Here is a 27,144-nt window from a genome sequence, read left to right on the forward strand (position 1 = left end):
TTTATATCATTACCTCAGCCCTGAATGTCACTAGCAAATACTGCAAAGTAATGAAGGAGGCCATTAAAGTAGGAATGGAGAAACATCCTCCAGTGTTTCAGGAGACACTGGCATCTTAATTATATTCTGCCACCTAGTGACTAAGGAGGATTAACATACTTGCTTAGCCAGGCTCCAAGTGTATGCAGAGCAGTCCTGCATCCTTGGTTTCAAGAATCCTGGCCTGACCCATGGGGGGTGAGAGTGATTCTATTAGCACTGGTGTGTCCACTGTGGTTGGCCCACTACTCCTGTTACAACTGTAATGGAACCTACATACATGATCCACGCCACGAAGCTCTCTATTGCTCCCAGACCAAGAAGCTGGAAGTTCTCTCCTCTCCATCACAGCACAGCTCCTCAAGCTCTTTGTTGACAGCTGTCAGGTACAACAAACCGAGCCATTGGATGCTTTTAATTCCAAAGTTCCGTCATCAGGAGAAGGTAAATGTAGTGACCACTTCCAGTAAGATGGACCAAAGGTTATTCTCAAGTCTTTGGAACCTCACAAGTCTGGACATAAGAACTGGCGTGAATCTCCCCCCCCCCCATACCATATTAAAAATAAAGCAATGGATGCTTTGAAGTCACGTCCTCTGGCATACCACAATTTCTCTTTCATTGAATGCTGACCCCTTTGATGACGAGGTCCATAATGCACTGCAGTGCTATTTTCTAGGCTTGACCTTAGTGTTTTTAGGCAAGAACCACAGAATTGTGGGATTCTTCCAAAGCTCTGCAGTTGTTCCTCTGTCATTCGTTGGTCAGCCTCCTTGGTGCATTTGCTAATGGACAGACATTGTGTTACAGCTGCGGTATTTACTAAGGCTCTCCATTCTGTGCAGGAACTGAGGACAGGATCTCAGAACACAAATCTGAAGGACCAGCATCATTAAGAGGACTGTGATGCTGACCCTGAATACCAATAACAGCTTTCAGTAGCTTTCTGAACATAAGAGGAAGGCGCATGGCACCAGAATAAAGCTTTGGTTGAGAAAGTGTCTGGGACAGACTGAGCTGTTGTTCCAAATATGCAAACTATCACCCTGCTTTGGAAATAAAGTTTTATTGGAAGACAGATATATGTTCCTTCCTTTAAAATTGAGATGTGCCCCATTTATATGGTGGTTCTCACAGAGACCAGGTGGTCTACCAAGTTTAAACTATTAATTCTCCTTCCCTGTGCAGTAAGCCTGTCAACCCACAGTCTGGATGAATTACTGAGGGGAGAATCTTCTTTCTGGCTTCCAAAATCATCTCTTTTTCCAGTTCCAGTTGGCTTCTGAAAAGAATTAGGGGTTTTACTTGACATAGATGTAAGAAATCATTTTCTGAGTCAGCTGGTAACTGGTACCCTAAAACAGAGAGATAAAAGGAAAGATGATGAGGGCAGGACAGGGCTGGGAGCAGGCTGGCCATGTTTATGCCTGCCATCTTCTTTGGTATAATTCAAAATCAGCCTCAACACTAAGGGCATTTGAGGCTAGATAATTTTTGCTATGGAGATGGGGGATCTGTCCTCCAGATAACAGGGATATTAAGTGGTACGCCTGGCTCCACTAGATGTCAGCAGCAACCCCAAAATCGTGACAAAATATATCCCTAATGATTACCAAATGTCCTCTAAGGAGGCAAAATGCCCTTTGTTAAGAATGCAGAAGTTTGCCTTTAATACCAGCACTCAGCAGACAGAAGCAAGTGAATCTTTCTGAGTTCACGACCAGTCTCTAGTCAGCATTGTGAGTTCCAGGGTAGCTGGGGCTCCGCACTAAGACCCTATCTCAATAAGGAAGTAGGCATGCTATATGTATGTATAAAAATGTCACCGTGAAACCTTTTGTTTTATACAATAAATACTAACAAACATAAAAAAAAAGACCCTATCTCAAAGCAACAAGAAGGAAACCCCATTGTGCTTAAGTACTTCCCCAATGGCCAATTTCAAGCTACCAGCTCAACAACACAGAACGTGGCTACATGTAGGGAAAAGGTTATTGCTTAAGCCAAGAAGAGCCATCTCCAGCATACTGCTGTGTGAGAGCATTCTCGCATGGTGGTAATGATAGTGTCCCATTTTATAGACTGAAATGTTCCTTGCCAGGTTCTATGCAACTCTATAAACTATGGTTGGTAGGAAACATCCAAAGCACAAGTTAACAGTAATGTTTATGGTTATTGAAAACATTCAAGGGCTGGGAGATGAATTAGTGGGTAAAATGTTTGCTAGACAAGTGTGAGGACCTCTGTTCAGAATCCCAGTATTTATGTTAAGGTAGGCACAATGGCACACATCCTAATCCCAGGACTCATACAGCAACATGAGAGGTGGAGACAGGAGAACCTCGGCAAGCCGCAGGGCCAGCTAGCCTTGTGTGTACATCAGGAAGCAAGAGACTGTCTCAAGCCAGGTAGACAATGAGAATTAACAAGCAGGGTAGTCCTCTGACCTCCATATGTATCCTGTAGCCCACATGTGCCTGCACCCTCCCCCACACACACTCATATTCAATAGCATATTGGTGAAACGTGCTTTTTAGTAGATTTGATGAGATGAATTGGTCCCCCAAAACATTTGTAGCAGTTATATGGATTTGGGTTCCATTTAATGTGATGGTTGTGCTCTGTAGTTTATTTAAATAAGTTGAATTTGGGGTATGTCTGTCACAGACATCATGACATTAGCCTCAGAATAATTTGCATTAAGAGCAGTGACCATGGTTAATTACTCAGAACCAATTACCAAGGCCATTCTCAGGCCACGACATTAAAGACATTCTTCAGCACCCAGGAGGACACTTACCCTATTGTTCCAGGAGGTAAGTCATCTATTTTTATCTCCAGTTTCGGATCATTAGGATATAAGACTATTTCTATCAACCCTGAGTTCATGAGGGGTATTAAAATGCAGGTTTTGTAGAAACATCAATAATGGAGTGTCTATATTGAGTTCGTGTTACTTGAAGTCACAGGCCAATGGAAGACGAATAAAAGCTGCAGTCATATTCTGCTTCCTATATTTCTACACAAGATAATTCGGCACAGTGATCAATGGTGTTAACATTTTTGGGATTTCCTTTCCTCTTACTAGTTGTGACATTCTGGTCTCCCTGGATAATGAGAACAAAGATAGTTGGATTCAGAATCATTAGAATTTTACCAATGACGAAACATGGTGTTATATGTGCTTATAGTTCCAGATACTAATGAGGTGGAAGTTGGAGCCTCATTTGAGTGAAGTTAAAAAAGAAAAAAAAAACTTTGTGATGGCCTCTGGTATCATATGATTACAAATGACCTCTAAAATTCAGCCTTGGACACACACACACACACACACACACACACGTACATTTGAGCTTCAGTTCCAGGTCAAAGCCACTCATTTTCAAGGATTTCCTTTGACTGTTTAATTGTCTTGTGGGACATTGGCATCTTATAAAATGTTTAATAAATACCTACTCAACAAGCATTTCAAGAGTACTCACATGGACAGAGAGGTCTCCCCAACATCCTGGCATTAAGACACACTTAAATATACAGTAGCTGAGGGCACAGTTGAATGTTAGACTGTATGGTTGCATATCCAAGGGCATGGGCTCAATAGCCACCACCGAAATAAGAAAGAAAGAAATATATAAATAGGTAAAGCAGGCCCTCTCACACAATGAGCAACAATCCATAAAGTAAATATTAAAATCAATATTTTATATTTTGGGATGAAATAAAGAATATTAGTGTTTTAGTCTCTTTTCTGTTGCTATAATAAAGTAGACTGACAAAAGCTGAGTTGAGGAAGGCTTTATTTTTACTTATAGTTCCAGCAGGATGAAGTCCATCATGGTGAGGAAGGCCTGGCAACACTTAACTAAACATGGTAAGAGGACCAGGAATCTGGCCTATCACACGTTCATCAGCATTTAGGAAGAGGGAGAAAGAGCAAGAAGTGGAGCAGGGCTCTGACATCTCCACCTGCTTCCAGTGACATACGTTCCCAGCAAAGCTCCACCTTCCCAAACACTGCCACTGCCCAAGGACTGAGTATTCAAAACTACGAGCCCATGGGGAACATATCTTATTCTAATGACCATGCATACGCTCGGTATAATCGTATAACTACCAGAGGTAGATGTAGTGTAAGAAAGCCTTATGTGGTGATTTTACATGCAAACAAATAGAATATAAAAAATGTACATAAACTTTAAATCATTATATCATGACAAATCTGTCCTTTAAGCGAGATGTTAGAGATCTTACCCGAATAGCTCACCTCCCACAAATCATGTAGTAGGTAAAACTAGAGCCTATTTGTTCTACAAGTAAAATTCTCCTTCTTCTTCTTCTCCTTCTTCTTCTTCTTCTTCTTCTCCTTCTTCTTCTTCTCCTTCTTCTTCTTCTTCTTCTTCTTCTCCTTCTTCTTCTTCTCCTTCTTCTTCTTCTTCTTCTTCTTCTTCTTCTTCTTCTTCTTCTTCTTCTTCTTCTTCTTCTTCTTCTTCTTCTTCTTCTCCTCCTCCTCCTCCTCCTCCTCCTCCTCCTCCTCCTCCTCCTCCTCCTCCTCCTCCTCCTTCATCCCTCTTCTCCTTTTTTTTTCTTTTCTTTTTTCGGACCTGGGGACTGAACCCAGGGCCTTGCGCTTGCTAGGCAAGCGCTCTACCACTGAGCTAAATCCCCAACCCTTCTTCTCCTTCTTCTTCTTCTTCTTCTTCTTCTTCTTCTTCTTCTTCTTCTTCTTCTTCTTCTTCTTCTTCTTCTTCTTCTTCTTCTCCTCCTCCTCCTTCTTCTCCTTCTTCTTTTCCTCCTCCTCCTCCTTCTCCTCTTCCTCCTCCTCCTTCTCTTCCTCTTTCTCTTCTTCCTCTTCTCCTTCTTCTTTTTCCCTTCCTCTACTTCTTTCCTTCCTCCTCCCCCATACTCCTTCTTTGTGTGTTTGTTTGTTTGTTGTTCTTTTTGGAGTCTTTGAGACAGGGTCTATCTACCTATAGCTCTAGTTGTCCTGGAACTTACTATGTAGTCCAGGCTGGCCTCAAACTCACAGAGATCCCTGTACCTCTGCGCCCAGACTGCTGAGATTGAGCGCATGTGCCACTACACCTAGTTAGGCAGTTTTCTTAAGACTGGCACAAAGATTGAAGAAAAATCCAGAAAGCTGCCATAAATAATTGTCACCTTGAGAGATGGAAATTTTTCTTTATAAAAATCAAGTGGCTCATATTTAAAATGTACCTGAATTGGAGTGTGCCTGAGGAAATAGTAAAGAAAGAAAGTTCAAAATGGATCAGAGGTCATTAACAATAGTGGATTTTGAAGATCAATAAAGAAAGAGAAGATCTTACAAGGGCTTTAAGATGAGTTTTGAAGGAATAATTACTAGACTGTGCCAATAAGGCACTGTAGGGTCTCCAAAATTGGAGGTAGTTGGGGAAAATGATTCTCCATAAAGCAGTTGAATCTTCACTGCCACACTTGCTATAATTCTGTTTATTATAGATTCTCAATCCAAAGGCAGAGGCTCTCACAATTTACAGTACTCAACTTTCCTAGGTGGTCATATCAATCAAGCTAAGATAGGCATATGCACTCATGATGAACAGTTCTTAACAAATGTTTATTTCTCACCCATATGGTAAAAGCAGGTTGGCAGGGGTTCTCAGCCCATGCTCTAAACCATTGTAGGATGGAGGCTTCCCTTCAAACAGTGCTCTAACCTGTCCAGGTCAGTGAGAAGGGAGCACACAAATACATTTCAGCTTGAGAAGACGCCATCCAGAAGCAGCACACACTCTTTCCACATGCAACCTATTTGTCAAAGTAAACGGCATGGCTATGAATGGCATCATGGAGAAAGAAAGTGGAAAGAAAACTAGGACGGCGGGAAGCAGCTGTAATGCCCATGTGGAGACAACTAAGTCATAAAGACTCTAAGCGACGACAGTGTGGGTCATCTCCTACATGAAAATGAACCCCTTAGTTCACAAGGTAGATGGAGTCTGGCCATGCCCATCGTGTCATGTTTACCTTTTCTCCTGTGTGAACAATACATCGGACACCTAGTTAGTTCTTTACATTTTGCCCCATTGGCAGACATCATTTTTTAAATCTTACAGACACAGAGCTATTTTGAAGTCCTGTGAGCCTTTTTGCAGTTGCAGTCCCTTCCTGCTACATCAGTTATGGAGGAATGCTCAATTTTCTAAAGCAGAGACCACTGAGTTTCGAGTTAATAAAATTACATAAACCTCACCACTACTGACCTAAAGTCCTGTGCTGCCATCAGAAAATGTGTGTGCCAACTAGAGGTCCCAGAAAATCCAACACAGAGTAGGAGATTTCTATTCTTCGTGTACCAAATGGGATAAATTGAGCTCCACCTACCACGGTGGGCGTGAGGTGGGGAAGGGGAGACACTGGGACAGAATTCAGAAGGAGCTGGGGCAGAACAAGACTCAAAGACAGACTAGATGAAGGGATTTAAATGTAGCATCATTGTCTTTTGTCACACCTCCCTCTCTATGTTCATCTCCACTGGTTTTGGGTTTGTCAGCATGGTTTCTTCCAGAGAGAACAGAAAAGAATATGGGACACTAGAGAGACCTATACAACCTAGGGATCCCTAGGTTTATAACCAGAGGGGAACTGAGGTTCTTCATCCTTAGCTCTACTTAGAAAAACCCCAAGGAAGCCACCAATGCAATGATACTGCAAGGCGTGTGCTTGTTAATGAATCATTTAATTTATTTATTGTTTGACTTCCTCCTGCACTGCTGGGGATCACAACCATGGCTTCATACACACGTATGAATATATAATAAATGCATGCTCTAGCACTGAGCTACATCCCCAGGACCTAAGCTTATCCCCTGGCTACCTGCTTGGAGAATAGATGGGACAGAAGCAAAAGTGGAAACGTTCCCTGTCCGTGCTTCCCAGATCCTTGCTAAATCCTCTCCTCCATCGCCTTTTGTAAGAGAGAAATGTTACAGGTGTCTGGAGAGGCTAAGAACAAGCAGCCCTCTGTGTTCATCTCTGTTGCTATCAGAAAACATGTCTTGGGTAGGCTACAAGCTTTGGGACAGAAATCCCCGTAGACTTATCCTACTGAGTCTGGGGATCTAGTGGAAACTGCTCACACTGATCTTGTTTGGTTATTGCGTCTTTCCATATGTAAAGCCACGTCATCATACTTTTGTCCTGAGCTTGCTATTGTTGGAGAACAACAATTAAGACCCTCAGTCTCCCATTACTGGAAGGCTTTCCAAGCTGCGTGCAGAATGGAGGGCTTCCTTTCTCAGCCAGCGGGGCTTCCCTTTCTCTGCCTGGTTTGTCTGGAGAGTGTCCCTGATGCCTGGCCTGATCTGAGGAAGGACCTTGTGCAGAGCTACTTACCTCAGCACACAAGCCCCGCTCTGACTTCCCACCGGAATGACAATTAGGTACTGTATTATGACTAATTAACCCTTTCCACCCAAACCCCAAAAGGCCTTATACATCCCATAAGTAGGTTATAGAAAGTAGACTCGTCACACCGCTGTGGTCTCTGGAAGTCCACCCACTGGGACTCATGGCTGTTGGAAACCTCAAGCCCCCCAAAAAAATCTGGTTTTCTGTACCCCTCAACCTCGTCTTTCCCTCTACCTCTCAAACTCACTTTTATTATTTTCAGAAGAAAACCCTGGGCCTTGCACACGATGGGTAAGCATTCTACCACTGAGGTACACCCCATCTTCTCCCCCCCCCCCTTTTTAATTTTGAAACAGGATCTCACTAAGTCATCTCAGATGGTCTTGAACTCATTATTTAGTCCAGGCAGGACTTGAACTTGGAATCTTCCTGCCTCCGCCTCCTGAGTAGATGGAATGGCAGCCCTGTGTATGTCAACAGGCCTATATCGCAGTTCTATTTTGGCTGACTTTTCTCATGTTTTTTCTATTTTGATTACTCAGATTATGTGTGATCATATTTCTATAGAAGACTCAAGGGGGTTGGGGATTTAGCTCAGCGGTAGAGCGCTTGACTAGCAAGTGCAAGGCCCTGGGTTTGGTCCTCAGCTCCGGACAAAAAAAAAAAAAAAAAAAGAAGACTCAACTCAGAAATATCCAAAGCAATCGTGTCAGGTCCCTCTTAGCCTACACCATTCTCTTCTTCAGAACTGACAACTCCCAATATTCTGTTTCCTTCCAGACCACTCGTGATACAATACACATGCACGAAAATATTTTTGACAGTTTTCCTTGGTTTATTTCAAGAGAACAAAGAATCAGCCATCAAATTCTGTTCAAAAACATGGTGTCAGAGTGTATTCGGGGTCACCACCTGGGTCAGCCAGCCTCTTTCCCTTGCCTGAGCCCACAGCTTCCCCTTATTTATCAAAAACCAGGACAACCCTCCCTTCCCCTCCCCCACACACAAAAAGCTAACAAATTCTGGGGGGAAAAGATCATGAAAAATTAGGAGACCCTTAACTCTTCCTTCTTACCACTGATCCAGAAACTTGTAGGGAGCACCGTGGTCACAGCAAAGGTGGGCAGGCAGAATTGGCAGACATAGTATTTGGCAACCATGGGACTGGGATGGGACCTTGGAGAAGGGGGTAGGCCTCCACCAGCCCTGACCCAGAGAACATTCAAAACACAGTTTATAAAAAATCAGGGCCAGGTAGAAAAGAAAAAAGTCACCAGAATCAAAAACTAAATAGTGGAAAGATTTGTTTTTCCTTCTCTAAAAGGCTACAAACTGCTCAGGTCCTGAGCTCCCCAGGAGAGGGGTCTCCCATGGACCCCAAAACCCAACTGGAGGGGACAGGAGCCAGGAGAGATGAGCTCTTCACAAAGTTGACTCTGGATGGGAAGGCTCTTGGTCTCCATAGCCTTTCTTTTCTAGGCCTCCTGCCCAGCCTTGGAGAAGGCTGCTGAGGCCAAGGTTATGCTGGCAAGCTCAGCTTCTCCCCCTTTAGGACTCTGGTGATATAGAGGTAGAAGAAATCGCAGTAAAGGACTGTCTGGACTGTGCGAGCAACGAGGGCAATGAGGTCAAAGAAGCCCTTGAAGTGGTGGTGCCAGATCCAGTTGAAGAGATAGAATGTACGGTAGATACACATTAATTGTAAAGAAATCACTTAATATATTTCATTGAATGAGTTCTCGAAACTCTAACATGTAACTCTTCACCATTCAACAATATGCCTGCATTATGCATTTTCTGCTGAAGTAATGAAATATCATGACCCAAAACAACGTATAGAATAAAGGATGTATTTAGGCTTTCAGTCTCAGAGGGATAAGAGTTCACCATGGCAATGAGGAATGGCAACAAGCATCAGGTGTGGCAGCAGGAACAGAAAGCTGAGAGCTCACATCTTCAGGGTTTTGGTTTTTTGGGGGTTTTTTTGTTTTTGTTTTTGTTTTTTAAATATTGGTGTTCTGCCTCCACTATGTTTGTGTGAAGGTGACAGAGCCCCTGGAACTATAGTTACAGATAGTTGTGAGCTGCCATGTGGGTGCTGGGATTTGAACCATGGTCCTTTAGAAGAGAAGCCAGCGTTCTTAACCACTGAGCCATCTCTCCAGCCCCGAGTGCTCCCATCTTGAACTTCAAGCACAAACCAAAAGGAGCAAACTCGATAGAAGCAAGGGTTTTAGCTCTCTAAAACCTAACCTTAGCGATGTACCTCCTCCAGCAAGGTCACAGCTCCAGACAGTGCCACCAACTGAGCCTATGGGGGGAGATTCTCATTCAAATCACAATATCTTAATTTTCATTTCAATATTGTATTAGTTACAATTTTATATTGCTGTGATAAAAGACCATGATCAAGGTGACTTATAAAAGAAACTGTTTAATTGGGCTCATGGTTCCAGAGGGTGAGTGTCTACGTTGGCAGTGCAAAGGCATGAGGCAAAGGAGCTTGCATCTCTAAGGAGAAGCAAATAGCACAGTGGGAATGACATGTGGCTTTTGAAACCTCAAAGCCTACCTCCAGTGACCTCCTTCAAGGCCCTACCTCCTAATCCTTTCCAGTTTCACCAACTGGGGACCAAGTACTCAAACGTAGGAGCTGTTCTAATGTGAGCCACCACAGGTATGTATAGCTCTACTGTGCTCTCTTTAAAGACAAAGGGATATTTGTAGATGTTTTACAGTAAGATTTACATGCAATTTTCATAACCTAAAACCCTCTGAAAACTCTGGGGGAATTTGCAGCCGTTGGCAGTAAAACCTGACTTGAAACTTTCAAAAGTCTTCATTCAGTCCCCTTAGTGAATATAGCTATTTTTTCAATGAAAAATTATAATGCGTCTCATTAAGGTTATAGTCTTATTTTAGATTTAACTAATTGTAATATATAATTAACAACCAAAAATTCTAACTGTGAAACATTTTACCCCCAAAAGTTTGGGGGAAACAAACATCTTTTGATTTTTTTTTTTCCGGAGCTGAGGACCAAACCTAGAGCCTTGAGCTTGCTAGGCAAGCGCTCTACCACTGAGCTAAATCCCCAACCCATCTTTTGATTTCTTAAGAAAACTTCATGAAATATCTAAAATTTTATTAATAATTAAACTTCAAGTATTTATCCATAGCAAAGATTGTTCTAGTGTTTTCTATGAACTAATCAGTGTAATCTTTCCAAAAATTCTAATGGAGTATTACTAGGATTACCATTTTACAGATTTGAAAAAACGGTGACACCAAAGACTGGTTTCCGCAATCAAGAATGAAAAGGCCAGAACTGAACCTGGCCAGCTAGTCATTAATGCGATGTTTGCCTGGTTGCATCTGCGAATGCTATATTCAGTATCACGTTAGCTCTTAAGCCAATTGCTTGACATTGTTTTTAAAAGTAAAACCTTATTGGGGCTGGGGATTTAGCTCAGTGGTAGAGCGCTTACCTAGGAAGCAAAGGCCCTGGGTTCGGTCCCCAGCTCCGAAAAAAAGAACCAAAAAAAAAAAAAAAAAAAAAGTAAAACCTTACAAATAGAGCTGAGCCACAACATGCACCTATCCTGCCAGTGTTTGGAAGGAGGAGGCAGAAGGTTGAGGGATTCAAAGCCAGGCTTGGTTACACAGTGACTTCGAGCCAAGCATGGGTTACATTGAGATCCCATGTCTAAAGGCCAAAAACAAAGTAGCAACCAAATCTCCACACCCGAGATTCATCTGGTGTGGTCCTTGATCACTCTCCACTTTATTTACTGAAACCGCATCTCTTGCCTAACCCGAAGCCTGCCTGCTTGGCTCATCTAGCTACCCAGCCTGCTCTGGGGCTCTCTGCCTCGGTCCCGAGCTCTAGTACAACAGGCAGCCTGTTTCACGCGCCCACCCAACAGTTGTGAAGGTGCCATGGATCCGAAGTCTGGCCCTGCCTTACACAGCAAGCCTTTATTCTCCAAGTCATTTCCTTGGCACTAAAATAAAGATCGTAAGGTTTAAAAAGCTAAAATCTCCTTGAGAACTTTAAAAGTCTTGCTTTGCCTTCCTTGAATGGGTGTTGTCTTCATCGGGCTTTCTATTATTGTAACCCAAAGGGACTTGGGGAGGAAAGAGTAGTTTATTTTGTTCAGGCTCCCACAGAACAGTCCAGCACTGAAGGAAGTCAGGGCAGGAACTCACGGCAGGAACCTAGAGGCACTGAAGACTGAAGCAGAGGCCATGGAGGAATGTTGTTTACTGGCTTGCTCGGCCTGCTTTCTTATATACCCCAGGACCAGGTGTTCAGGGGTGGCATCATCCACAGTGGGCTGGGCCTCTCCACACTAATAAATGCCCTAATAAATAAATGTACTAATAAATAAAGACTGTGTCAGGTTGATTATAAAACAAAGTTTTCAAACAAACAAAACTAACTGGCACAGGTATCAGATCAATTAGTGAACCCACAGGGTTGGAGAAAAAAAGATTAACAAGAACAGTGTTTCTATTTTTGTGACCAATAAATGGGATCTACTAATGAAAGAAATAAATTTGGACAATGTTTGACAAAACCATATACAAATCCCCCAACTCTGGTCATAGTGAGAACCAGAAGTGCTACAAGAGCATTGGAGTAGAAAATATGATGTAGCCTCTTTCCTATAGGTGCTGTCCCATATTACCCAGATGGACCACTTTCCATCTGTCACCTAAATTCGTGTGTGTGTGTGTGTGTGTGTGTGTGTGTGTGTTAAGTATGTAAGTATATGCACGTGTAGGTATGCATATGGAAGCTTCAACATTATTTTTTGAGACAATTTCTCTCACTGAAACTGGAACTTTGCCAATTTGTCTAGACTGGCTGGTGACCAAACCCCAGGAACCAGTTCGCTTCCCGCTTCTTAACACCAGGATTGTAGACGTCCATGGATGTTGGGATCTGAACTCAGGTCCTCAGCCTTGTGCAGTAACAATGTGACCTACTGAACCATTTCCCCAACGCCCAACAGTTATTTTTAAAATCAAGGGTAAAGTTAAAGTTTAGAGTGTAACAGTCTATACAAAGCTATTCTGGAAGAGTGAAGAGTGAAATTGCCTTCACACCCCCAACCACCCCCACCTCTGCTTCAGCCAAAACCTAGCAGAATGAGAAAATGGAGCTCTGTTTAACTGTTCCCTACAGGTTAATAAAAGGCTGTGACCTAGTCTTTGAACAATCTCGATAGTTTTCATCAAACAGAAGGATGTGGTTTTCTAATGAGCCCAGTTTATGATTTCTAGTAAGTATGAGAAGATATAAAATGGAAATCAGGGAAGACTGATGGAAGACACTAAAAACCACCCTGTGGCACAACAAGAAAAGGCAGCTGTATTGTGAGCTGAAGCCAGCTAGCAAACTGTGAGGCAGCTGCTGGTACAGGACGTGCCTTCCCATCACGTGGTTGAATTACACATTCTCTGGAAATTAACATTCTCTTTGTGAAGAATATGCGTGTTTATGCTTATATGTATGTATGCGTGTACATGTGTGTGTGGTGTGTGTGTGTCTGTATGGTGTGTGCGTGGGGGGTGTATGCCTGTTTGGTGTATGTGTGGTGTGTGTAGTGTGTGTATATGTGTGTGGTGTGCCTGTGTGGTATGTGATGTGTATGTGTAGTGTGTGTAGGCATGTGGTTATTTGTCAGTGTACATGTATATATATGTATATATGGTGTGTGTATGTGTGGTATGTGTGTGTGGGGAGGTGTATGTGGTTTGTCTGTGTGGTGTGGAGAGATATATATGTGGGTAGGTATAGATGTGTGATATGTGTACATGTGCAGTGTGTGTGTTTGGTATGTGTATATGTGTAGTATGAGTGTATGTGTAATGTGTGTGTATAAGTGTGGTGTCTGTGTCTATATGAAATGTGTGTGTATGTGTGTATATTACATGTATAGTGTAGGGGTATATGAATGAAGTATGTGTATGTGTGGTATGTATAGGAAACATGTGTGTATGTGTATGGTATGTGTATAGTGTAGTGTGTGTAGTGTGTGTGTGTCTCTATGTGCACACGCGCACTCGCCTGCACATGTACATGCATTACCCTACAGAAAAGTTCAGAAATCTGAAATGGAGTTTTCACCTTCTAGCTTCACTGTATGCAATTTCATTTCAAATTAGTTTTCTTAATAGTTCCTTTATGTTAAGTATATTGATATTTTGAAATTATCTATGTAAAGTGATATTGCCTCTAAGTTATAATATTTGAGGATAATAAAAGTGGCATTGCAAAGACATTATGCATATGGGAACATTGGAACCTCTGAGCTGGACCTTCAGGGCAGGGGAGAAGGCAAATGGCTGCCTGCTCTACATGGAAAATAAAAGGAAAACTAAACAAAACCACCAAAACTGACCATTTTATATCACTTAAATCAAGTTAGGCAGGTAGTCAATAACACAAAAAGCAGCTGCTCATTTAAAAAGGAAAGAAAAGAAGAGGAGGAAGGGTGGGGGAGAAGGGTAAGAAAATGAGGAAGAAGAGGAGGAGGGGTAGAGGAGGAGGGTGAAGAGGAGAGGAAGGGAGAAAGGAGACAAGGTCAGGCAAGAGTGCAGAGCTTATGGCCTTCTCGCCACAACCATTCCCACCCCGTTCACCTCATTTCACTGGCCTCCTCCAGAGGCTACACATAAATAAATACATACATAAATACAATAAATAAATGCATTAATTAATTAATTAATTAATAACAGCCAGAAGTGACATCATCTAAGAAAGTGGCAGAGTAGCTACAGATGGAGGACTTTGAAGGTGATAGAATGAGCTCTGTGTGTCCCCTCATTGCTCATGGATAATGCCATAGGGCCTACCAGACCCCAAGAGTCCAGAGATGCTTGTACTCCACAGGGCTCTTGAAAAATGAGCACATAGCTTTGGCCGCAGAGGCCAAAAGCTTTACTGCTTAAAATATCTGAAAATTAGTTTTGTCCAAGTCGTTGACTGAAAGAACTACAGTACGCAGGCAATGGGGAGATCTCCAGGGACCCAGACTGTTTAGACGTTTTAAAACAGACAGACAGACGTCTGCAGCAGAGACAGTTCACAGATATACTGCAGGGGAGACAGTTCACAGTTTTGTTATTGTTTTGGGTTTGGGATTTTTGTTGTGTTTTTTGTTTGTTTGTTTGTTTGTTTTTTGGTTGTTTGGTTGTTTTTTGAGACAGGGTTTCTTTATGTAACTCTAGCTGTCCTGGAACTTACTCTGTAGATCAAGCTGGCTTTGAACTCAGAGTACGCCTGCCTCTGCCTCCTGGAGTGGTGGGATTAAAGGTGTGCTCTATTGCTGACTTGTGACAGTTCATAGTTTAAGTCCTACCCACGAATCAAAAAAAAAAAAAATCCCTAAAACTCAGGGTGAGGGGCAGGGCGAAGGGCGGGGCTGGGGCGGGGCTGGGGCGGGGCTGGGGGCGGGGCTGGGGGCGGGGCTGGGGGCGGGGCTGGGGGGAGTCCTGTTTACAACGTGCTCTCTGTAATGCACTTATGAGTTTGCATGTCTGTTATTCAATGTAAAGATGGGCAAAGGAGAGAGAACTCGGTCCATGTACAGGAAGAAACGCAAATAGAAACTGACAAAGCATTCAAAGGAGCTATACCCAAAGTGCTATAAGAAAATGTTCAAGTCTTAACTATGAGTAAACAGACGGACTTGCCACTCCAGGTCCCTCAGAACCGGTTAGAATTTTCTGTGTTGGGGTTGGGGATTTAGCTCAGTGGTAGAGCGCTTGCCTAGCAAGCGCAAGGCCCTGGGTTCGGTCCCCAGCTCCGAAAAAGAAAAAAAAAAAAAAAAAAAAGAATTTTCTGTGTTGTGGGATTCATTTCTGCCTCTGTCAAAGTGCGGGGCTCCTTTAGAGCACTGTGCTATGCGTGGCAGTCTTTGTCTTTATTCCAGTCAAGATTTACTGAGAATATTGGATCTGGAAAAGAATTTTCTTTTCCTTTCAGAAGCAGATTAGGAGAGTTTGGGGCTTTTACCTTCCCCTTTCTCCACCCTCGTATCTAGCAGAGGATTAGAAATAGGACGCATTATGATGCATATGCTCCTATTACATAAAAAGATTTCTTACAAGGAGTTGGCCCCCATCATTGTGGGCCTGGCCAGAGCAAGTCTGCAGTTGATAGGGCAACCTGCCAAGAAAGGCAGGTGGGAGACACCAAGGTAGGAGCCGGTGCTGTAGTCCATGTGTCTACTTCCTCAGAGAAGCCTGAACTCTGTTCTGAAGTCTTTTCTGCTAAGTGGTTAAGGCTATTACAGATTTTCCAGAACAATATCCCTTCCTTGGAACCACCTGACTGGACATGTCAATCACATATATAAAATGCCTTCACAGCAACACAGCCCATCCTGGAGGCCTTGTAGAATGCCTAAGGCATTAGTCTAGTCTAAATAATCTAAGGTTCAGAGATGAGTGGACAAGAGGGTAAGTTTATCTTGTGAGAAAGTTATGGGTGCTTCTCATAAACTAGAGGGAGGTTTAGATGCCAAAGATTAAAGGAGACAGGATCAGGAGTAAGCGAATGTTGCCAATGTGCAAGGCATTTCCCACACAGGCTGCCCACAGTCACTGAGAGCTGGACTCTCACTGCCAGTCCCATCCACCCCACTGACAGGCCTACTTCATGACAGAGTAGGGAAATCATACACGCCACACACTCCAAAGTTCAGAAGAAGAGCCAGGAGATGCAGAGCCTCCTCCTCAGGACCCTTTTGCAAGTTCACCAATCAGATCACTCGTCTCTTGCAAAGAGTGAAAGAAGACATGGAAAAGAAATGTTCATGCCAGGAGTTTTTTCTTTACTGCAGAAACATGGGGAGTAAGGAGTAGATTAGTTTCGTCTCCCAGTTAGTTTGAAAAAGTGAAGTGGCTGCGACTTATAAGATCTTTTACATCTATCAGTGCCAAGCAGAATGCTGAACATATAGTAGTGAACTGATTTACATTACTTGACTGTTTGCATTAATAAGACCTCCTGAAAGAATCGGAGCCTTCAGGAGACAGAGAGATAAAAATAAATGGAAAAGATGGACAAGTTGATACTTAGATAAGGATGGATGGATGGATGGATGGATGGATGGAGCCGTGGGTAGGTGAATGGGTGGTTGTATGGATGAATAGATAGATAGATAGATAGATAGATAGATAGATAGATAGATAGATAGATAGATAGACAGACAGACAGACAGATAGATAGATACTTAAGAGTCATATGGTTAGAAGCTGCACATCCCTGAGAGCTACAATTAGCTCATTAAAGACCCAGAAGTGCCCATGTTCCATTCAGGACTAAGTTTAAAAGGCTGCAAGGAGAGCTAATAACATAAGGTCCAGTCCAAAAGGCAGCAAGCCTAATATCCAAAAAGAGCCAGTTGTTTAAGTACAAAGGAAAGAAAAGGCCTGCGTCCCAGATCAAAAAGTCAAACAGGAGAAGTTCCTTTATTGGCTTTTTTTCCTAGTGAGGTACTTAATTGATTGGGAGAGGCCCACCTACATTAAAAGAATACAATCTTTTTTATCTAATATCCAACCCAGTGGTAACTTCATCCAGAAACATACCTCACACTTACATCCAGGATAGCATTTAACCAAATGTATAGCCACTGTCCTGGTTGTATTTCTGTTGCTATGAGAAAATACCCTAACAAAAAAACAACTTAGGGAAGACATGGGTTTATTTTAGTTTATAATTCTACTGGGGGAAAGTCAAGATAAGAACTTCAATTAGCTAGTCACATTGCACCTACAGTCAAAAACAGAGAGAAATGAACACTAGCCTACTTGTTAACTTGCCTATGTCCAGCTCTATTTTCCCACTTTTATACAGTTCAGGACCTTCCCCTTCCTAGGGAATGGTGACACCTACTGTAGGCTGGGTTTTCTCACATCAATTACCTTAATTAAGTCACCTTCTCCCAGAAACATCCACAAGTCAACTCAATGTAAACAGCATCATTGAGACACTCTTGCCAGGTGATTTTAAGTTGTATCAAGTTGGCAGTTAAAACTAAACCTGATATATAAAACTAAACTTGATATATAAAATTATTGTTCTATACTCTCTCTCTCTCTCTCTCTCTCTCTCCCTCTCCCCCTCCCCCTTCCCCTCCTCCTCCCTCTCTCTCTCTCTCTCTCTCTCTCTCTCTCTCTCTTCTGTGCATGATTGTGTTGTATAATGACTATGCTCATTGGCTTTCATTCTTATGGTAAATATTTGAGAAAACCAATTTCAGAGAGGATCATTTGGGCCCTGAAATGAGGATGAAAATTGAACATGGTAGACAGACAGGAAGAAATCAAAGAGAGGACACACTCTTCAAAGGCACACCTTCTATGACCTACTTTCTTGAACCTGGCTGCACATCCTAGTTTAACCACTTCCTAATAGTGTCATTGAATTGTGAATTTATCCATGGATTAATCTGTTGACTTAGTCAGCACCCTCAGGCTCAGTGATTGGATGGACCCACTGGTGGCCAAGCCTTTAACACATGGGGTTTGGGGAGGAAACTTCATGTCTAAACTATAACAATGACTAGATACAATTTTAATATATTCTAATTATAGCTAACATGTAAACGATGATTTACAGAGACTAAAGATATTATCTTTATTCAGTTTTCTCCACAACAAATATTGTGGAATGACTAAATGCGATTTTAATATATTTCAACTATGCCTAATACTCGAGCCATGCATGCTCTACAGTATATAAAACAGACCCATGAATGGTATCTTCTTGGCTTTTACAATGAAAATACCATGAGCAAAGAATATGAGGCTCAGAGGAGAGCGATAACTCACTCAGAGTCACACAGCTAACATACAGAATTGAGGCTCACGCCCATGTGACCTGACTCTCATCTGCACCATCACAAGCCACCTCACTCTTCTATTTGCTTGTTAATCATTTTGACCTCCCTAAAAAGAAAAAAAGAAAAGGCACTACACATGACATCTCGAGCTATAGCTGTATCCCCAAGCTGTCGAAATATCTACCAGGCTCAATAACAAGTGTCTCTGTCTGACATCTCACTGGGTTCCTGTCAGGCACCCACCTTGGGGAATGACAAGTTTAATGAAGAAAAAAACAACCTTCCACCTGAACTCCTAGCTTCTCGAATGCAACTGACATCTGACAGGCTTGGAGGCTCTCACTGCGGGGAGTGAGTGACCCCAGCCTCTCAGCCCTAGACTATGTGCTGGGCAGCTTTCACTGATTGGATAGCAACGTCTTTGCCCTCTCTGCCTCTTACTCTTTAGTCTCAGTGCTAATTCAGATGCAGTTCAAACAAATATTGTTTCCTCTGCATCAGACACTGGGGATATATAAAAAGATGAGTAACACACCATTCTTGCCTTGGGGAGACAATCAAAGTTCTACAGAAGAGTGGGAAACTTCACACCACTGCTATTTCTATGGAGACAATATCCACTACCAAGGCAAATGGACCCCTTTTGAACAGAGAAGCCCTAATGAGATTGCATACACACAAAAATTACATAGCATGTTGACTATTCCCTTTGGCAGGAATAACGAATTAAAATGTTACAAGAATCTCTAAATAGCAAGGGGAACTTTAAGAGCTGTGAAAAGAATACTTTACATTTGTGTTTGAGAGCCACCTTCAAGAGTTGGTTCTCTCTTTCTTAGGGATTGGACTCATGTCACCAGGCTTGGGGGCAGGCACCTTGCATTCTGTGGCATTTTTCCAGTCCCAGAACACTGACTTTGAAGAGGTAGACCGGGAATAAGAAACAGCAAACTGAACCTTGAAAGATGACTTTGCTGGGAAAGTGGTTGTCACGCAAAAATGAAGATGTGAATTCCATCCTCAGGATCCCCAAAGTTGGGTGCAATGACATGTACACAGAGTCTTAGCTCTGGGACATGAAGACAGAAGGACCCCCAGAGGTTGCTGGCCAGTCACTTGGGCCAGTCAGTTCACTCCAGAGCCAGTGAGAGACCCTGTCTCAAACAGTATGGTGGAAAGTGACTGAGGAAGGCACCTGAAGTCAACCTCTGGCCTCATACACACATAGACACACACATGAAAACTTTAGAAAGAAAGAAAACAAACAGCAAACAACCATACAATAATAATAATCATTGGACAGAAGAGAACAACAGCAAGGAACAGTATCCTAAGACTACAGAAGATGAGAACTGTATGGAACTTCTAGACACCCTAAGACTAGAAAGCCATTAGCGCTCTCTCTCTCTTCTCTCTCTGTCTCTCTGTCTCTCTCTCCCCCCTCTCCTCTTTTTTATTTATATTTTTGTTAATTTTGAGATTATAGTTTAATTACAATGATTCTCCCTTCTGTTTATCCCCTCCCCATATACCCTTCAGCACTCTCCTACAAATCCAAAGGCCATTAGGTTGCAAGAGGAAAAAAAAAATAAGGAAGGAGTAGATGAAATAAGACTGTGCAAAATGTCAGTCACTGGAGCCCTGACACGGATACATGAGTGTTGATTATAATGTCAGTTTTCTCTCTCTCTCTCTCTCTCTCTCTCTCTCTCTCTCTCTCTCTCTCTCTCTCTGTGTGTGTGTGTGTGTGTGTGTGTGTGTATGTGTGTGTGTGTGTGTGTTTGAAGATACTTCCAAATTAGAAGATGACATTCCGAAAACAAATTAACACATAAAAAGAACAAAATAAGCTCTTATTCACTTGGAAGAACATGGTTTCTGTTAAATATTGAGTCCCAAGCTGGAAATACAGAGCTGGTACTGTTGTGTTTTGTGCTTTGATGCTGACGTGGCAGGAAGGAACTAGCCCAGTGCTCGTATCATTCACTCAGAGTCACTCCAATCAGGACGGTTCCTCAGGGTTCAACACAGGAAGTGTGGAGAGTTTTTGGGGTCACTTGGCAGGAGTTTGACATTGGACCAGAACAAGAAAGTAGGACTACTCCAAGCAGGAATCTGATTTTAGGCTAGAACAAAGGAGTAGGCTTCAGGCAAGAACATGACTTTGGACAGGGAAGTAGGCTCAGATATCCTGGTCATCCTGATGAGCCACTAGAAACAGTGATCACGGGGCTTTGTTTATTGCCTTGCTTGGTCCTTGTCTATTTGTGTTTATTGCCTTGCTTGTTCCCTTAACCTAGAACTGACCTCATTACTTGCATGTAATTAAAATGGTATAAAAGCAGATTGGAAAGAACTAAACCCGCCTCAGTCTCAGAACTGGCTAGAGTCATGCTACAATTTTGCTAATCGTCTTTTTTCTTTTTAATCCTTGCTCCTGCACTGGAGAATCTGTTGACCGACTGAGCTGGCTTGGTCCAGGAAGTACTGACAGTGTAGGAACAGACGATAGACACAGGGTGTTGAAGAATTTCTGGTGGAAACAGTGGGCACTACTGCCCTTTCTCAAGTGCACTTGGGGAGATGCAGCACCAAGTACCTACTGCCCCTGGTTGCGTGGATCAACTGAAGGGAGCCATTCTTAACTGAGGACACTACTTCCGAATGGTTTCCAATTGTTCTTGACTTGACTTTGGTCAGTCCCACAGATGTTACATCCAAGGTTCCCAGTGAAGAGGCATCAGTTGTCCAGGGAAAACTCTTCCAGAGATAGCAGAGGCACACAGACACATGCATGTCATGGCTCTCAGGACAGGCTTGCAGGATAATACAGACAGTACACATGCATTAGAATGGGAAGTGAGTTATAGAGTCAAGTCTAAGGGCAAAGAGCAGCACCCTCTGCCTCTTACATGAGCATCAGCGAAGGTACATCCAGACAGAACACTTGGCTACCAGGAAGAGCAAAGACTTCAATCTATGGAATATCCCCGATGCAAGGGGAAGGGGTGCTTTGCAGGATTCAGAATTCCATGTTTTGGAGCCCTTGAGGGAAGCTCTGACCTTCTCTCTGAAAAATCCTGATGATATCCCACAGAGAAGATACCAAGGAAATACATGTTCCTCACATCCCTTAGGTCTCCTCCCTGGATGCTCACTTGAAAGGAATCCCAGACAGAGGGCACAATGCAAAGGGACCTTTTGCAAGAGTCCGTCCAGGGCATCCTCTCCAGGCATGTAGCAGTGCGGGATGGTGAGGTGGAGATGGTAGGGATATATAGAAGGTACGCAAACAGAAGGCCCTTCGTATTTCTCCAAGCACAGCCTGTGGGCTCCGACATTACAGAAAACCCTCTACATTGCTAGTGCTGCCAACCTGGGCATCTGATCCAGTTAGGCAGTGTACCAAAGTCTGAGAGAAAAGCTTTCCTGCCTAAGGAAGAGGCACAGCTGGAGGCTGATACAGACAATTAGGGCTGACTGTCTGACTCAGCGATAAAATTCCAGCTGCCACAGCGAGGGATAGTCCACCGGAGGCTGGGAGAGAGCAGAGCAGGCGATCAGTGCCAGCACAGACACTTGAAATAATCATGGAGAAGGGTCTGAATCTAGGGCCGTAGGAAGCTGTGGACGCTTGGGGACTCGTTTCTTCAGAGCACCCTGAGTGGGGACCATGAACGGGGGTGGGGAGGGCATCCTCTGATCATAGACATAAAGGGACCATTTAAGTCAACTGGGGACTCCCTATCTCCCTGTAGTATAACTAGCAGCAAAGTATACATGCCTGAAATGTTTGGGGCTGAAAAGAAACCAGAAAATGATGGCTGAGGATAGATGGACAGGACTGACAGACAGACAATTCACGGCCTTCAACAATAGCACAGATGGTCTCAGTTCAGAAATCAGGAACTGGCACTCACAGGCGTAACACACAGACATGTTTAGGAGTCCAGGCACACCAAATGTGCTTCAGGTTTTCCTTTTTTTTAAATCCTGAAAATGGGGACTTGTTACTTAGAATATTACAGCTTATGCTGTAATAATAAATGATTCAAAAAAACTCCAATGGTACACAAGTGTCTTTCTCGAGTCTATGGCCCTACTTCACAGTTTCTTTATGTTAAGACATAGGTAATCAGGGCAGTGTACTGTTGGGGACATGGCCGGTCATCATGGGACAGTGGAAAGGGAACATGACTGTGTTAGCCAAATTTTTTTTCTGTGACAGAATCAGCTTAAGTGAGAAAGCGGGTTACTTAAACCACATTTTCATAGGTTTTCATCCAGAGTCACATAGTGCCATTGTTAGGGACCTTTGAATTAGACACCATGGCTGGGAGCATGTGGTTTAGTGTGGTAGTTGGGAAGCAAGGGTGTGTGTGTGTGTGTGTATGTGTGTGTGTGTGTGTGTGTGTGTGTACTCTCTTCAAAGGCAACCCTCCAGTGGCCTGACTTCTTCTTAGCATGTCCCCCCACACCTCTTTTTTTTTTTCTGGATATGAAAATTTATTATTCTGTTTCCATTGTCAAAATTTTATGATCTTGGTCTTTCCTTCTTGCCTTTGTACAGAGCCAAAAGAGACACATTGGCTACTTTAACCACCTTAAAGCGGACTCCAGGAATATCACCCACGGCATGGCCTCTGCGACCACATCCAGCAACCAGAACTTCATCATTTTCCTCAATGAAGTTCAAGCAACCGTCATTGGGCACGAACGCTGTGATCTTCTTGCTGTACTTAATGAGCTGCACCCTGACACACTTCCAGATGGCAGAATTTGGCTGTTTGGCTTCAACCCCTACTTTTTCCAGCACAATTCCCTTTGCGTGAGAGGCACCCCCAAACAGATAGCCTTCAAGGCTGTGCCCAAGTGGGCTTTCTTGTACTGTTTATCATGCCGCTTCTGGTCCAGTCCGTGACTGTGGAGCTTCCGGGCAGTACGGAGACCGCGACACTTACCCATCTTGCCGGCGCCACGGGCCCAAGCCCCCCACACCTCTCAAAGGTTCTACCAGTTATCACTGACATTAGGTGGTGACAAAACTTTAACCCCTTTGGGAATCCCTTAAGATCCAAACCATAACAGTGAGAAAGCACACAAGGGTCTTAAAGAAGCACCATTTTGGAATTGTCTCACAATGCTTTCTGAACTTTATTTATTAGGGAAGGCTGGCTGATCATTCTTTAATTCTGCAGGGCAAGGGAGGGACGCGCAAACATCCACAGGCACAATAACTAAAGAAAGGAACCCAAATATTTGGCAAATAGTAAACGAGTTGATTACAGGTGTTGACAGAGGTTCTTCACGGGTTGCCCTGACAACCAAACAAATTACTTTTATACATGATGTGCAAGTGACACATTAATTGTAACATGTATTTGCTATGAATATGATGATTATACAGCGACGTAGTGTTGGGGCTAGTGAAATAGACCCCAGGTGTACTGAGACCATCTGTGCTGCGGTTGAAGGCAGTGAATATTTTCTGTCTGTCAGTCCTGTCCATCTGTCCTCAGCCATCATTGTCTGGTTTTTTTTCAGCCTCAAACATTTCAGGCATGTATACTTTGCTGCTAGTTATACTACAGGGAGATAGGGAGTCCCCAGTTGACTTAAATGGTCCCTTTATGTCTATGATCGGAGGACCCCCCCCACCCTCACTCATGTTCCCCACTCAAGGTGCTCTGAAGAAAAGAGTCCCCAAGCGTCCACAGCTTCCTACCAGACCTCCTACCTTTGATGTTTCTAGGAAAAAGATAATGACTTGTATACTTTCTTTTAAAGATTGATTTAGATATGTTATGAATATGTCACGTGCATGTCTGGTGGGTGTAAGAGTTCACAAGATGGTGTTGTGTCAGCTAGAACTGGAGTTTTGGAAGATTGTTAGCCACCATGTGGATGCTGGGAGCTGAATCTGGATTCCCTGCATGAGCGCCCAGTACTCTTTACTGCTGGGCAGCCCTGGATTTCTATCGTTCATTAAGCACCTGCTGTGTTCCTGACTCCTAAGACCTCCCTACACTTAAGCTCCTGGTACCCCTCAGTGGCTGCTTGTTATATAAACCATTGTTCATAGTGGCCTCCTCTTTCTTTATTTGAGCTCGCAGGTATTTGGGTCTTTCTGTGTATTCTATGCTAAATACTATTTAAAATGTCTCAAGAAACATGGGCAAATAAAAATAAAAGAGATTTCTGAAAAGAGAATCAGAGAAGTGGTGAGCTGAATCTAGGCAAGCACTTCCTTTAAAAAGCCTTAATGTAACCAAAAAACAAACAAACAAAAACAAAAAATAAACAACAAACAAAAAAACGGCCAGAATTTTTTTTTAAAATTACAACACTCTGAGGAAGGAAAATGTTTTCTTCAGTGCTGTCACTACTGGGAAGTGTTCCTGTGAGTCACCCTAAGACGTAAAACTCATTGGTTCACACACACACCAGTCAACGAAAATAGATGGGAACCTGAGGAAGCTCGAGCGGGTAGTGGGGTAGAGACGACCAAACTCCGCCGTGCACCGGCATGGACCATTGTGATGAGAACACCCCCATGCACGCTTAACATACCCTAATTTGTTTTTTCAGAAAAGAAGTGAAAGAGATTATGTAGTGTGTGGTTTCCTATTTAAATGATAGGCCATTGCCATGCTGAGGCATTGATGAAGCAAGGCCCCCAGGGGAGCACCTCAATTAGTTCTCTTTTCCAGATGATCAGATCAAGACCCTGAAGTCCGATTCTTGTCCCTGCACCTCTTCTCAGAACCAATCAACCCCGTGGACAAGCTGTGCACCGAAGAGCGCCAGCACAAATGACTGCCTAGTTTTTGCGACAGGCTGTGTCTCAGGGCTTCTTGGCTGCCGCAAGAGGATAATGAGCCCATTGATCATGGCCGGCTTTCAATAAATAACTTTTTCCTGATAATGAGCCAATTTATAACCTAAAGCCAGACATTGTCAGGCCTCAGACACATGTAATATATATGTATCACCATGATTGTTATTATTTGGTACTGCCATTTGGGTCACATTTCTTTAAAGGAGGGGTTGTCGTGCGGTTTTGAAAGCTGCTTCTTCCAGGGTCTCACGTCCTGGAGACACCGTCTCAAACCACGGCCTCAGAAATAGCAAGTCGTTGGTACAGCCATCCCAAACTATTTTCTCCTGCATGATGCCATTTCTAACGAAACCTCCAACCCATAATATCCACTTCCAACCGTGCAGCTGCAGTTTCTCCAGCTCCAGACACACCAGGCCTGGTGCCAGATGCGGTGGGGAACGAAAAGCTTTGCAAGGGACAGACTGGTCCTCAACACTCAGATAAAATGAGCACTCTTACCTGAGGCTGAGCGGTGGGTGGCAGAGAGACGATTTTGCTCTGTGTCCTTTACCAGGCCTCATTCCACTCCACCATCAAAGAAAACGGCGCTACTGGGAACAGGTCGGTTTTAATATCACTGTAAGGCAAATTGATCCTTTGAGCGTAAATGCAGGGGGAAAAAAACCAAACAAGGTTCCAGAATGCTTTCGGCTACCATCTTCTCTGATGTTCCTGCAGGATCTTCCTTTGTCCCTGGCTACTTGGGTAAAGAGGCCCGGGTGATCTGCCGCCCGGAAGAATGGAACAGAGCGGAGTGTGGAGGAAGCCAGTAGGCCCGTCCGGCCTGGCAAAATGCTTTCTTCTAGTTGCGTAGGAGAGGCGCTGAGTGCAAGGCGGTAGGAGAAACTATGCAGGGCAACTAAACTAAGAGATTGCAACTCTCCCTTAGTATCGTACTGAACTACTGTTCGCAAGGCCCGAGAGTTATTTAATTCTCAATTGAAGAGGTACCGTCTAGGAGCTACAAACACAGAACCAATGACATCACGTGGTGTCTTGACGGTTCCTGATAACAGTGAAGTAGATGATTTCTGACAAGAAGACGATGCCAAGGGCTGCCCTGTGGGACTCTTAATCTTAAATCTTTAACCAGGTTTTATATTTGACAGGTTATATATTTAACCCAGTGATCTTCCACTGAGGTCCCTCCCTTCCCGCTGTCTTCAGGCCCTGGCTGTCCTGAACTCACTCTGTAGATGAGATTGACCTCTAACTCACAGAGATCTGCCTGCCTCTACCCTGAGTGCTGGGATTAAGGTGTGTACCACCACGAACGGCCGAGGTTCCTTTCTTCAAATGCCTACCAGCGTCCTATTCTTTTTTTTTTTTTTTAATGTATTTTTATGTGAATGGGTGTTTCGCCTACATGTTTGTCTGTGCACCGTGTACATGTTGGGTGCCCACAGGGGCCAAAGAAGGTGTCAGATCCTTTGGGACTGGAGTTACAGAGAGTTGCGTGAGCCATCACGCCGTTGCTGGGAATTGAACTCGGAGTCTCTAGAAGAGCAGCCAGCACTCTTTTTTTTTTTTTTTTTTTTATCAACTTGAGTATTTCTTATATACATTTCGAGTGTTATTCCCTTTCCCGGTTTCCGGGCAAACATCCCCCTCCCCCCTCCCCTTCCCTACGGGTGTTCCCCTCCCCATCCTCCTCCCATTACCGCCCTCCCCCCAACAGTCTAGTTCACTGGGGGTTCAGTCTTAGCAGGACCCAGGGCTTCCCCTTCCACTGGTGCTCTTACTAGGATATTCATTGCTACCTATGAGGTCAGAGTCCAGGGTCAGTCCACGTATAGTCTTTAGGTAGTGGCTTAGTCCCTGGAAGCTCTGGTTGCTTGGCATTGTTGTACATATGGGGTCTGTGTCTCGAGCCCCTTCAAGCTCTTCCAGTTCTTTCTCTGATTCCTTCAACAGGGGTCCTATTCTCAGTTCAGTGGTTTAGCAGCCAGCACTCTTAACTGAGCCATCTCTCCA

The 27,144-nt window shown here is 43.5% G+C and overlaps 1 pseudogene across 1 annotated transcript; it reads right to left on the minus strand.

Moving 5' to 3' along the window:
- Positions 1-22,771: 22,771 nt before the first annotated feature.
- Positions 22,772-23,270, minus strand: Rps23-ps8 (ribosomal protein S23, pseudogene 8; annotated as a pseudogene). The gene has a single exon (XR_015620874.1). The product of XR_015620874.1 is annotated as a ribosomal protein S23, pseudogene 8 (transcript).
- Positions 23,271-27,144: the final 3,874 nt, after the last annotated feature.

Source organism: Rattus norvegicus, chromosome 5 (genome assembly GCF_021556685.1).
Source record: "Rattus norvegicus strain SHRSP/BbbUtx chromosome 5, alternate assembly SHRSP_T2T, whole genome shotgun sequence".
In the NCBI taxonomy this organism is placed as follows: domain Eukaryota; kingdom Metazoa; phylum Chordata; class Mammalia; order Rodentia; family Muridae; genus Rattus; species Rattus norvegicus.